The following is a 14,630-nucleotide window of genomic DNA, read 5'->3' as shown; positions in this document are numbered from 1 at the left end:
AGTACCTGGCAAGTTGCAGACACTCAATATTTGGTGAAAAAAAGAATAGCTGCTTCATTTATCTCCCCGCCTTGCCCTGCACGTGGTGCACGTTTACACCAAAACCTGTGAAAAAGTGGAGAAATTCAAATGTCTACCCCCTACCTCACACCATCCACCCAGATACAATCCTAGTCAATTAAAGGATCAAACACAAAAACAAAGCATTCACATTTTTATTTCTTTCTTTAAAATTCTATGTGGATGGTCTATGCATGCAAAATAATGTTATTCAGCCTTAAAAAGGAAGCAAATCCTGACACTTGCTGCAACATGAGTGAATCTTGAGGATGTTAGGCTAAATGGAATTAAGACAGTCACAAAAATATAAATATTACTCAGGAGGCACCTGGAGTCATCAAGTTCATAGGGAGAGAAAGCAGAATGGCAGATGCCAGGGCCTGGGGGCAGAGTGGGGAGTTGTTTTTGTTCAGGACAGAGTTCAACATGAAAAGAGTTCTGGGGACTGGCTGCACAACAACGCAGCTGTACTTAACAGGAATGAACTGTGCACATAAAAGCGGTTAAGACAGTAGTATTATCTTACATGCCTTTTGCCACAATTTTAAAACTTTTAAATGACATGTGGGATATATACAGACAGAATGGAGATACAAGATGACTGTCCAATTGAAGCCAGAACACTCGGATGGGCCCCAGGGGGCCCACAGCCATCTGAAGAAACAGAGCTTCATAGTCCCTCTGAATCCCTGAGCACCCCTGTCTGCCTTCACCCCACCCCTTAGAGGAAACAGCCCTGCAGACGCCTTGGTCACTACCTTGCTCACATTTACACTTTCGTCAGAAGTGTTCCTAAACAACAGGTAGTTCAGTTTTGTTCAGTTATAACATCTACATAAATAAAAATAGATAAAGCAAATGTATATCTCTTCTGAGACTTCTTTTTCTCTTGGTTCTTTTTGGGGTGGGCATTTTTATTCCTATTATTTGTTAAACTTGCATTTGTGTAACAGACTCTGGTATGTCCTATAGGCATCACAGTTAAAAATAAATAGATACAGTGCTAAATGTAAAGAATGAAGTTCTTTTTTAGAAAGTGGAGGGGGCAGGGATCTAGGTGACTGTTTTTATCATCTTCAACTGAGGAGGGACTCTCTAAGCATCACACAGAGACAGAGCCACAAAGGAATAGGCGGACGTGTTGGATGACAAAACAGCTCAAAAACGTCTGTGGATAAAAAAAAAAAAATGCCTGAAGCAGAGCTAAAAGGCAAAATGAAAACTGTGAAAAGTATTCACAGCATAAGGCAGGAGAGATTAACATCACCACTTGATGAAGGGCTCTTCCAAATCTGCCAAGAAGAAATGAATATGTTCCCACATGCTGGTCCTGATACAAGCTGGTGCGCAGTTTCAGAACACAATATGTATTGATGCATATAAAAAATCAGAAAAAAATGTTTATACCCTTTAACCTAGTAATCCCACGTTTAGGACACAACCAGAGATGTGTACCACCATCACATAGACGATGTCCTTCACAATCTTATCTGTAATTAGGAAAAAATGCAAGGGCTCTAAATGCTAACCAACTGGGGATGCTTTGAATTATCAAAACCACTGAAATCCTGTTTCAGGAAAATGTTTCCTGAAGCAGGGAAATATTAAGGATATATGAGTTAACTGTAAGCGCAGGTTATACTCTGATGGGTGGCTTATCAGGAGACAAAAATGGTACAGTCACTTGGGAACACAGCTTGGCAGCTTCTTCTGGGGTCATATATACATTTGCACACAACCCAGAAATTCTACTCTAAGGGATTTACCCAAAAGAGAGGAAAACATGACCACAAAAATTTGGGCACAAATGTTCATAACAGCTTCACTCACAGCAGCCCAAACCTGGAAAGAATCCAAATGTCCCTCCACGGGAGGCAGAGCCGCACACACTGTGGAGGGCTGTTCCACAACAAAAAACAACAGACTGTCAGGAAAACCTCAAAAGCATCATGCTAAGTGAATGAAGCCAGACACAACAGGCTACGTACAGTGGAATTCCATTTATACAGCTTTCTGGAAAAGGCAAAACCATCATGTCAAGAAGCAACTAGCCTTTGCCAGGAGCCGGTGGCAGGACTGGAAGTTGACTACCAAGCAGCCAGGGAGGATTTGAGAAGAAGGAAGTGCTGTTCGTTGCTTTGGTGGAGGTGATGGTTACACAACTGGTGATCTTTCTCAAACTCATCAAGCTGTAACTTAAAATTGGGGGATTTTATTTTCTATAAACCGTGCTTCAGTGAAGCTGACTGTTAGCTTTAAAAAAGAATGTTATAAAATAATACGGTTGGCAAGGTCTCAATGTTGTGTAAAAATGCAGTACACACCTGCGTTGGTTAAGACGGACCAGGATATGCCAGGATGACCAAACCCCACAATCTTGGGGGTTTATGCAAACTCACATTCCGGCCTAGACCAAGCAGGACAATGGCCGCGCCGCTGTCCCCCACATGCTGACTCCAGCAGCACCAGCAGCCTCCACCCTCCACTCAGAACCCGCAGAGTTTCCGTCCAGAAGGGAATGGATCAAGGGGCTCCAGCTCCCGCCATGTCATTCTGAAGTCAACACACGTCACTTCCACTTCTAGCCCATGGCCGGGACAGTCACACGGCCCCAGCCCAATGGCAAGGGGGGTTAGAGACACGGACCTCCAGCGAGCAGGCACTGCCTCTGTCCAGATCCTCCAAACCGCCCTCCTCCGTCCTCCCTGCATGGAGAGCATAGGGCTCGTCCCGTCCAGCACGGCCTCCAGCTCAGGGCAGGGGTCTCCGGGGATGAAAAGTGGCTACAGTCTGCTGGCTCCTCTCACTGCAGAGCCTCATGAACTAAAACAGTGGGTTATCCACCCTCTCCACACACCTGAGATGCAATGTCAGACAACGAGAGCAAGGTTCCATCTGGAGCCCACTAGCAACACTGTGCACCCCCATCTCGAGGGCGAGAAGGCTCTCTCTGTGAGTCGTGTCTTTAGGGCCCTCACTCTGCCTTTTGAGGGTGTCCCTCCATCTTTCCTGTCTCATCTTCCTGGCTGCATCTGGAGTGACTGTCCTCAGGGCTCGGCCCACTCCGTCTGTCCCCCAGGAGGGTAGAGGCCCCAAAGCCATCTCATCCCCTTTCAAACAGTGACAGGCAGAGGGGTGGCTACACACACCAGGTGTGTGTGACTGTAATGGGGCAATGTGTGAAGGTGCTGCAGAAGGCCTGCAACTCTTAACATGAATAACTAAAGTCCCCTCCAGGGCAGGGCCCCATATTGAGAAGGAGGTGCTGAGAACAGAATCCCAAATGAGCATAAGAGGCACAGGAGGGGCCAAAAACTAGAAATGAAAGGGGTGGGAGAAGAGGGGGAAGAAAGGGAGGGAAGGAGGAACTACAAGACCATTTGTTTTTAACATGTCATGAAAATAGCAGGAAAGAGTACTAAAGATTATGTATGAAGCTGACCCAGTCCTCCTCTCCAAAGTTCTGAAAGTCATTTCAGATAAAAATGAACAACAGAGAAGATTATAGTCAAGTCCCATGCAAAGTTACAGGAGAAATGAGAAAACTAAACAGTGTCCTTACAAATAATGAAGGCATTCCAGAAACACAGGCCACAGGACCACAGCCAGAATTTTTTTTAATGTACCCTAAAACTCTTACTTGAGTCAACAAAAAGTAAGACAGTAATAAAACATACAAAAGAATAACAAATCAAAAAAAAAAAAAAGAATAACAAATCAAAATGAGAAGACCTAAGAAAAGATGTGCTAGAATTGAGGAAACAATTAGGAAGAAAAGAAAAAACTCATTTCAGAATGACAACTATTAGTAAACCAGAAGGAACACAACACACCTAAACACAAGAGATGATGCCTAAGAGAATCAGAAGTTAGAATGGGTAGAAATTTTTAAACAATAAAAAAGTGGAAGAGATAAACAGGATTCGAGAGAAAGTGACTACGTGGAGAACAGGCAGAAATGGAATGTGTATAACACAAGTCGCTGAAGAAGGAAACCAAGTGTTCAGTCAAAGACTGAATATTGTAATAAAAAAAAAAATGTTCCTGAAATATGTAACAACTGAACATCGTTGAGTATCTGGAAAAACTGATCCAGAACAGCCAACAGAGAGACATGTTGTCCAACATATTCTATGGCTGCCTTTGGGAATTCAAGCAAAAAAAGATGAAGTCGGTTCCCAGGAAATCAGGCTGTTGTCAGAGTCTCCTTCCTGCCAGCAGCCTCAGAGAGGGGCAGATCCAGCCAAACTGACCTGCAAGTACAGTGGTCATAGACAGCTATCAACAAGCAAGAACTTCAAGACTGTTACATCCACCTGCCTCCTAAGGACCCGCCAGCAAACAAGCCTCAAACAACCAAGACCACCAGAGAAACAGCCCTGAGGTCTGACTATGAGTACTGAACATGCAAACACGTGAGAATCTACACAATTAACACCAATGATGGTTACACTGCGCATGCTGCTCGGTCGTGTCCGACTCTTTGCAACCCCATGGACTCGTCTGCCGGGCTCCTCTGTCCATGGGAGTTCACTCGCAGGAATACTGGAGTGGGTTGTCATTTCCTTCTCCAGGGAATCTTCCTGACCCAGGGATCGATTGGGTATCTCTTACATCTCCTGCATTGACAAGTGGATTCTTTACCATTTACCACTGTGCCACCTGGGAAGCCCAACAGTTACACCAGATATAGTAAATTTGAGGGAAAGTGGGAAGAGCATGGAAAAGATAGAATAAGCTTACTAACTGCCTGTAGTTAATGTCTGAGTGTAAAAGGCGTGCGTGCATGCTAAGTTGCTTCAGTCATGTCCAACTCTGTGTGACCCTGTGGACTGCAGCCCTCCAGGTTCCTCTGTTCATGGGGATTATTCAGGCAAGAATACTGGAGTGAGTTGCCATGCCCTCCTCCAGAGGATCTTCCCAACCCAGGGATCAAACCCACATCTCTTACATCTCCTGTATTGGCAAGCAGGTTCTTAACCACTAGTGCCACCTGGGAAACCCAAGAGTAAAAGGATATTAATTCAAATCAGATACTATGGAAGACAACTGTAGCAAGTTTCAGTATCCACTCATAGTAGGAAACCAATAACAAAAAAGAGAGGACCAAGTGTCACTTACAGATACTACTACAAAAGTAACAGTTGGAACAAAAATAGGAACCCTTCCTAAGTACCAAAAAATAAAGTGGAGTGAGAGAGAAAATAAAAACCACACTGAAAGACACATTGTTTAAAAGACTTGCACAGGTAGGTGTGAATGTAACATAAAACACCACACAGAACTGAAGCTAAACATATTGATCGTTCCATCTTAACTCACCTATTAATAGAAAACATATTTTCAGGTTGGCTTAGAAAGGAAACTCCAGTGCTGGAGAGACAGCCAGAGCCTGCAGTCCAGGGAAACCAGGGGAGGGGGCCAGGGGTGTGCACTTGGGTCACCATGGCTCCTGTTCAAAGCATGAGTGGAAGAGAGAGTTCTGAAGACCTACTATCCCATGACCGCCCCACGACTGACTGTGTAAACGATTCTGTGAAGACGAGTCCATGCGGGAACCACCTTATGGAGTCTTCTTTTCCTCGTGGTGCTGATGGCGGCCCCTTGCTTGCATCCGGAGGGAGGATGGGCTGGCCAGGAGGCTCCCCAGCATAGGGCCTCTGAGGAGCCAGGTTCTGTGGCATGGTCCCCCCAGCCCCTCGGGCCCCTCATACCCATCTGCCACACTCTGCTGGTAGCTGAAGAAGGCCCAGTTCCCCAGAGTCAAGATGGGAGACGTGAGTCCAAGAATTCGTAGCTGTGTCCACAACTACAAAGGCCACCAAGGGTAAGCCATTTTCTTAATGATTACATACAGGGGACAGACTCTCAGGAAGGGTAATTATCATAATCAGTTGAAATACATAAAAGATCTTTGGGGTTTCAGGTTTTTTTAATATTTATTTTTGTTTATTTATTTATTTGACTAAGCCTGGTCTTAGTTGTATCATGTGGGATCTAGTTCCCCGGCCAGGGATTGAACCCAGGCCCCCTGTATTGGGAGCATGGAATCTTAGCTACTGGAGCACCAGGGAAATCCCAAAAAATATCTTTGAATCCATGTGTTCCTAAATGTTGTTCTAATGCCTACTTGATCACCATTGGAAGACAAACTTAACTCAGAAAACTGATACAGGGACAGGCAAGCATACAGCCTTGTTGTTCAGTCACTAGATCGAGTCACTCTTTTGTGACCCCATGGACTATAGCCTGCCAGGCTCCTCTGTCCATGGGATTTCCCAGGCAAGAACACTGGAGTGGGTTGTCATTTCCTCTTCCAGGGGATCTTCCCAACCCAGGGATCAAATCCAGGTTTCCTGCATTGGCAGGCAGATTCTTTACCACTGAGCCCCCAAGAAAGCCCAATCATACATCCAGCCTTTCCTTTAGAACCCACACCACCAGTGCAAACACTGGGGGAGAGCAACTTTCTCTCCACAAGAGCTTTCAGCTAACAAGTGAAGCAGGAATGATAGAATTAGGATGTCACCAGTTTGCAACCTCTAATAAAAGCGAATCCAGGCGCTGCGAATCAGCAGCTGCTAACACAGCAGAGATGGCAGGATGCTGTCCCTTACCCTGGGGGAATACAGAGCCCCCGACCTAATGTTCTTGTCCAGTAAATAAATAAAGTCCCAGCTGAATCTGATCAAGTCTCCAGACCTGGCTCCCAACTTACAGGAAATACAGAGATTGCGGGAAACTCTATGGGTCTAACAACCTGGTTTTCCCAACTAGTTACAAGGAAGAAAAGACACGGGGTGAGCCTTTAGATGAAAGATATTTAGGAGATACATCAGGCAGGGTGATATGGGGACCTTATTCAGATGCTGATGCAAACCATATTTTGTTCATTTTGACATTGAGGAGACAACTGTAAACTTAGACTGTATACTTGCTGATATTAAGGAATGGCTGTTACACATGAAGATCTAAACAATGATACTGTCATTGTCTTTTAAGTCATAACCTTCAGAAATATATTTTGAAACACTTGTGGATGAAATTACACAATGTCTGGGATGAACAGGACGACCGCTTGGGAGGGGAAGAAGTGGCAAGGGCAGAGATGAGACCATTCTGATATGTACTGACCGCTGCTGAAACTGGGAGCTGGGTGCCTGAAGCCTCATGACCCAACCTAGCATTGTATATGTTTGAACCTTTTGTAATAAAAGGTTTATGCATGTGAATTTTTGCATGATAGAAACTTATATACGGGGAAAAAAGACTGGAAGGATATAAATCAAAATGCTAGCTGCACACTTTAAGCTCATACAATGTTATATGTCAGTTTTATCTAAATGAAAATGAATTCTTAAAAAGTGCTATCTACAAATATTTCTGGCAGATGGGATAATAGATAAATTTGATCTTTGAATTGCTCAGTATCTTCTAAACTTTCTACAGCGAACACATAGCACTTCAAAAATCTTTGAAAGAAAGACTAAACGAAACTGGCCCCCCTCCTCTCCCTGCCCCGGGCTCTGCAGGCAGGTGGGCTACTCAGCACAACGCAGCCAGGAAGCTATTTGGCTCCAAAAGCCGTGGCCTCACGGGCAAATGTGCTTCCCTCCGCCCCAGTCCTCTTCTGGGAATCGTGCCCAGGGAAATCACCTAAATCTGAAATGCCAGCTGACCTGCTGCTCGAGGATGTCCGCGTTACTGGGGTGAAAGCTTGGCATCTATTGGAGGCCACAACCAGCTAGGGGGTACGTGGTGAAGAAGGGACCTCATGGCGACGGACCACTGGGCAGCCACCAAAATGGAAACTCATGGACTTGGTGCTGTATGAACCAAGTACATCTGTATTCCTGGCAGGATTCCGGTTTTGCAAACATATGTGGAAAATGAGCGGCGGCCTCATCGGCCCATGGGACATCCTGTGGGTATTTTAAGTTAAGATGCCATGAGCCTGGCCCTTCATGGGGGAATTGGTTTTCTCTGAGATCCTTCAGTGCCCCTCAAACCCAGCCTGCTCTGGCCTATGTCTCTCACATTCCCTGGTCAGCTCTGTCTTTTGCAACTATCCCCGCTGCTCTTAGACAGCCCCGGCCCAGACTGAAGTGGGTCACATGTCCACTCAAAAGTGGATGTGGGTAGGTTTCACAGGAGGGGCTCCTTCCACAGACCACTCCTCCTGGCCCATTCCTGTCCCTGCCTTGCCAGCCCCCACTGCGCTACACAAGCTCTAACCTCCCCTGAGCCCCATGGGCTTTCCCTGACAGGAGCGCCTTTACCGCCACCAACCCTAAGCATAATTTTCTTAAATAGAGACCATTATCTCTGAAGGAAGAATATGATTGTAGCTTCACAGTAATATTCTGTCCTTCCTGTGTGTCCTAGCATGAACAGATTTCCCCTGTTTCTGTCCCCCTCCTCCCAGACCACAGGGCCCCTGGGGTTTAGGTGGGCACTGACCTGCATGTGTGGAGTACATTTCCCAGCTCCCCCCCTTGCAGTGTGGTGACTATTTGACTAAACTGTTCAACCTGAGATGAGTCAATAATGCGTATGCCCTTCAAGGGGAGGGAGGTGCTGCTTCTCCATCTCTACCTGCTGCTCAGAACAGGGGCTGGTGCAGGGGACCACCTGGAGTGGTGTGAACAAAGGCCTCAGACATCCAGGTTGGAAGGAACCTAGGCCCTGCGCCATGAAACTGCCCTTTTGCTACAGACCACTGACCCTCAAACTGTACAAGAGAGCGAGATGGTTGTCTATCTGCTTTATACCATCCTTAGTGTGATTTTGTTAGTGTTTTTAATAAGCCGCCATACCGCGATCCTGACCAATAGACTCATCTGATTAAAATATACCCAAGATACCTAGTGCCAGCAGGTGGTCTAGTCAGATTCTTTCAGAAGCAGAGTCTGAGGCAAGGATTCAGGTTGCACAACCTCGGGAAGGATGCTCTCCCTGCTGAAACCATCGCAGTGCAGGAGCAAGGGGAGCGGGAGAGAGCCCGAGCAGCCCACCAAGGGCATGTTTCTGTCCTGGCCACGGCCCGATCCCAGGGAGCTCTGGCCTGTAGATCACGCCTCTGTATCTGCGCTGCTCCAGGCGAGGAGCGCCACCCCTGCAGGAGCAGATGGGCGGGGTTGCCCCAGGATGCAGACTTTGGCTCCCAGTCACTCGGACTGCACTCTCAGGGCAGTGCGGCCCCAAGGCCCGAGGGCCACTCTCTGAAGCAGGTGTCAGAAGCAGGTCTCAGCCAGCAGCCAAGCCCAGAACAGCGCGGGGACCAGCATGAGGTGTCTGTAAGGAGGTCTGCAGGCTCTGGTGAGGCGCCAGCGCTCCACAGGCAGGAGGAAGCCCCCCAGGTCTTTTGCAGTTCCCATTCTCTCAGCCTCTACACCCACCTCACACCGAAGCCCCAGACACTTCTCCGGGACCCTCAGCCAGCCACGACACCTGGGATTCGCTTGCCCAGTGAGCCACAGTGGCATTGGCCCTGAGGAGGCAAGTCCCAGCACAGAGCGAGTAAGAAGTGCAGTCACTTGCCCAAGGTCACACAGCTAAAGCGGAGCGACTGAGGGGGTGCGCCAAGAGAGGAGCAGTGTTACAAAAACGCCCTGAGGGAACCCGGGAGAAGTAGAGCCCACATTCTGCGGAGAGACCGGGGCGTCGACGGAGACGGAGCAGCGGGGCGGGAGGGTCCCTGTGACGACTGCAGACGTCACTTACCGAGCACATCTACGGGCTGAAAACCTGACCTCTGTTAGCGCCTGCATCTCCACCCCTTTTCACAGAGGTGCTCCGTGTAGCAGACACCCAGAAGGGTTTAGGTGCAAGGGAATCCTGGACAGTGCCTACTGGGAAGCGAGACAGCGCGTGTTCCCACACAGTTCCCCCAGTGCCTGGAGCCGCACCCAGCTGAAGCAGCCAGCGGCAGCGGAGAGGAAGGAAACCTCCCGTGCAGGGACCGCGCGACACCAGTGCGGGGTCTGGAGCCCAGGGCGGGGGAACGGGACCTGTGGGGCGTGGCCCGTTTTGCGTCATGGTGGGGGCGGGGCTGGTGGGCGGGGCGGGATTGGTGGGGTGGGGTGGGGTGGGGCGGGCGCTCGGGCGGGGCGGGGCGGGGCGCTGACTCGGACAGGGACATGGGGCTGGATGGATGGAGGGAAGCAGGGAGCTGGGGGAGCCCTGCAAAAGAGATGACCAATACCTGTGGAAGTGACTTTTGAGGGATGAGTAGGAGTAGGAATTCACCAGCAAAAAGAGGGTGTAGGGAATATATGTTTTAGGATGGGGTTGACTGTTCAGTACCCAAACCCCTTCTTAGTGGGGAGGAGTCCCTCTGTGTCGAGTCCCTCTGTGTCGAGTCCCCCGTGGGCAGGGTTCGATTTCCCACTTCAGAAGCTGAAAGGACCAGACTTTGGTCTGGTCAGTAGACCACTCTTGCCTGGGACTTTGAAGCTTATTATCTGGGGCAATGATGACAACACAGTCCTGACAATATTGGCCTTGATGCCCAGGCCCTTGTAGCCCCTTTGGTACCTAAAAGTTCTCTTGTCTACTCTGTAAGCCCTGAGATTGATCCAAGAAATGCCCCCCTTTACTTATAGTGGACAGTCACTTTGTGTCACTTACAACCAAGAACTCTGAAGGGAATTCCTGGAGGAAAGACTAAAATGAGCAAGAAAGGAAAGGAGCAACAGCATTTGTCATCCTGGCCCCCAGGCCCTGCACCCGAGTACTGCCCTCCTCCCCAAAGCTTTCCTCACTGAGACCACTGCGATCACACAGGGAGCAGCCTGACCAATCCATTTCACAACACACAAGTCTGAGCCTTGAGAAAAGTCATGACTTGCCCATAGACAGAGGGGGCCAGTCAGCTCCGACAGAGGGTCAGACACTAGTTAGGCTCTGCCCTGGCTCCAGTCAGAGCCCCCAGCACCCCGAGATGCATAAGCCCATCCCCACCTGTCTTAGCAGCCTGTGAAATCTTACAGTTCCAAGGGCAGACCTTGAGACCAAGGTTTAAAAGTCAAGCCCAGGACTTCCCTGGTGGTACAGTGGATAAGAATCTGCCTCCCAACACAGGGCATACAGGTTCAATCCCTGGGCCGGAAAGATTCCACATGCCACAGAGCAACCAAAGCCTGTGTGGTACAACTCCTGAGGCCCGTGGGCCTAGAATCGGTGCTCTGCAATGAGAGAAGTCACCGCCATGAGAAGCCCAGAAGAGCAGTCCCCGCTCACCGCAACTAGAGAAAGCCCGCGTACAGCAACGAAGACCCAGCATGACCAATAAATAAATAATTAAAAATTAAAAAAAAAAATAAAAGGCAAGCCCATCTCAGCCACAGACATGCATCCTGTGGTACCACAAATAATAAGGCTTTGTTTTAAAGGCACCTGTGAGACGGAAAATGAATTTGGAGTCACTGAATACCATGCCTGAGACCCATAATTCATGCTCTGGGCCCGGCCCAAGAGCATTAACTGCATACCTACTGTGTGCCAGGATCATGATGGGCCTTGTGCTCTCCAGCATTTCCTGGAAGCCACCTGCAATCCTGTAAGATCAGCATTACTAGTCAATTTGCAAAGAGGAAACTGAGTCTGAGAGATGCTATGACATCTTCAAGGTCACTGTGCAGGGTGACAGAGTCAAACTCAGTGTATCTGAACCAAGAGCTGAGGGTGGGAAGCTTGGAGCAGAGCTTTGAGGGCAAAAAGGCATGAGAACACTTCAGAAAGGTGCTTCTCTCATTACTGTTGTTCTTCCCCCTCTGGCTCCAGGGTCTTTGCACAGGCTGTCCCTGGCATGCTCTTTCCATTCCTCACCTATGAGACTGACAGGCCTCCTGCTGCTGCCTACCCTGTCAGGTGGAGTATTCTGAGGCTGTGGGCTGCCCCCCATAACAGGCACTCAGTGAGGGTCCCCCCTCACGTGTCCCCTTTTCACTCCACTGAGTACAGATTATAATCCTCTAAACTAAACCATACATTTTCAAGGGAGGCAAAAATTGGTTCTTGGAGGACAGAAAAAATAGATGTTACAATTATTTGTGGCCCCATATGACAAAACCTTTTTCATTAGTATTGCATCTCTCATCAGAGAGAAATTAAATAATTTACTTAATTAAAGTGAGTTACTTAATTGCCATTAAGTTTAATTAATTTAAATGATTCAATAATTTGATGCTTCTCCTTAGAGAATGACAATGGGAAGAGAGTGGGAAATGCTGCTTTAAGCTTCTTTTATAAGCTTGCTTACGCTCCGTCTGATGCCCTCTGACCTCAAGGAGGGCGAGCCAGGTCTGTCTAGGTCCACCTATAGCTCCAGTCCTAGAACGTTGCTGGCACACAGTAGGTGCTCAGGTGATACCTTCCATGTGCCAAACCCTGCAGAGAATAATCCAGACAAGGCTCTGCTGTAGAAACATGGTGCTGGGCCTCCTTTCCCTGAATCCTATGGGCAACAGGGAGCCATAGAGGGTTTGGGAGCCAGGAAAAGAAGAACTTGGGCTGGAACATCCCCAACCAGATATGGCAGCTGCTGCTGCCTCCCAAGAATCTCCCCATCCAAGTCCTGCCACTAAGCCAGTCCAGGACAGAAACAGAGCAGCCCACGACGTCTGCAAGGCTGGAGGGGATGAAAGCAGCTAAACCCAGCTTGGCAGGTGGCTCGCTCAGACTAGGGGGTGGACAGGACTCCTGGGTTACTGAGCTCACTGTCTGAAGGGCCTCAGGCAAGCCTGGACCCTTGCTGAGGCTTTGTGATCTCCAGGAGAACCTGACCGCCCAGGACCTGAAGATAAACGAGCTGCGATAAACATAGCACAGCTGATGTATATATAGACCCTCCCACCTGGTTTCCAAAAGTATTCAAAACGGCTTTCACAAGAGGCAAAGAAATGAACATTTAGCGTGTGCCAGAGTCTACACATGAGGCTCTGGCATCACAAGTCTCAGGGCGTGGAACCAGGACAAGAAGAATCTGAGATCCCTCCAAGAAGCACGTCTGAATGAGACCGAGCTGCCCATCAGCGGAGGTGTGCAAGCAGAGGTCTCAGCCCCTGGCGAGGGTGTGACTAGGGAGGGATCCCCGCACTGGACAGAGGTTTGGCCAGATGCTCTTAAGTCCCTGCTGGGAGAGGAGATGACCCCTTACCCACAAAGCACTCAAGGACACAGCGAATGCAGGGCTGATGGCAGGAGCCACATGCTGGCCCCTTCCCTTTTTCCTGAGCCAGAGCCATCCTGACAGGCTTAAAAACTGGAGGGGGTGGGAGAAGGATAAACCTTACTCACTGCCCCGGGACCACTGTGCTGACAACTGCAGTGATGCAGGCAGCCCTGTCCCCAGACCTGACCAAGATCCCAGCCCTGGTGTTGCTCCCTGTGTGACTGTGAGCCCATCGCTTCCCTTCTCTGAGTCCCCAGTCAGTACAACCAGGGGTGGCCTAGATTCTAAGATCCCTCCCGGGACCCACAGCCCCAAAGAAATAGAAGGGTAGTCTCCAGCCCACCCCCAAGTCGTGGCACAGACCTGGCAGAGCCTGGCTCTCTGGGCCCCACTGCATTGGTTCTGGCATCGTTCTGGCACCAGAGGGCAGCTTCCCTGCACCTGCCTCTTCCCTCTGTCATTGCCTGGCCCTCTTCCGTGCCAGGCTCTGAGCAAGACAGACCCAGCTGGCAAGACAACTTCCAGAGTAGTTGGAGAGCTGCTCAGCAGGCAAGAGTGTGAAGAAAACACAGCAGGCCAAGGGGACACAGCGACAAGGTGGTCAGGGAGCCGGCTCTGAGCGGATGGCATCTCTGGGGTGAGCAGAGACAGCCTAGGCCAGCCAGGAGGACTGACAGGGCAGAGTGGCACGTTCCGGGCACAGAGAACAGCAAGTACAAAGGCCCTGAGGCAGGTCTGAGCACTGCATGGCTGAAGCACAGGGAGCAAGGAGAAGTACGGGGTGTGGGGGCTGGCTGGCGTGGGCCACCGGGAGGCACAGACTGGAGGAGGTGGGAGCCACAGCAGGGCTCTGAGAAGAGGCCAAGCTGATGTCTAAGGAGAAGCTGCCTTCCCTCGCCTCCAGAAAGGATGTCACCAAATCCTCCCGCGGGGGCCACCTCTTGCTCCCAGCCAGGCCCGGATGCTGGCTTTCCATGCTGCCCGGTGAGGAGGCTCTCACTGCTGCACCTGAAGCAGACAGTTCGTGTGGCTCCACCGTCTGTCTGTCAATCCAGAGAGCCTCATTCACCCCAGGTCTGGGAAGGCTTGCCCACCCCTTCTGGTCCCTATGCCCATGACCCCCACCCTCATGGACAGTGGAGGGAGCCTCCACCTGGGGTGCTCATGGCTGAATAAACCGCCACGTGCTTTGTGAATGTCAGTGACCTGCCCGCAGGCTTCTCCCAGGTAGATACCTGGACGCCCTTTGTAAAGACTGCAGGGTCCCCTCCATAGTACCCGAACCTGTAAACAACCATGTTCACACCAACGTGAGGAGGAATCTAGGAACTTTGCTTGGGAAACTGTGAACCACTTGCTGGGTAAAAAGCGCTTTGCAACCCTGCGGAGGGCCTTG

Source organism: Dama dama, chromosome 5, assembly GCF_033118175.1.
Source record: "Dama dama isolate Ldn47 chromosome 5, ASM3311817v1, whole genome shotgun sequence".
Classification (NCBI taxonomy): domain Eukaryota; kingdom Metazoa; phylum Chordata; class Mammalia; order Artiodactyla; family Cervidae; genus Dama; species Dama dama.
Note: the sequence above shows the minus strand (reverse complement) of the source record.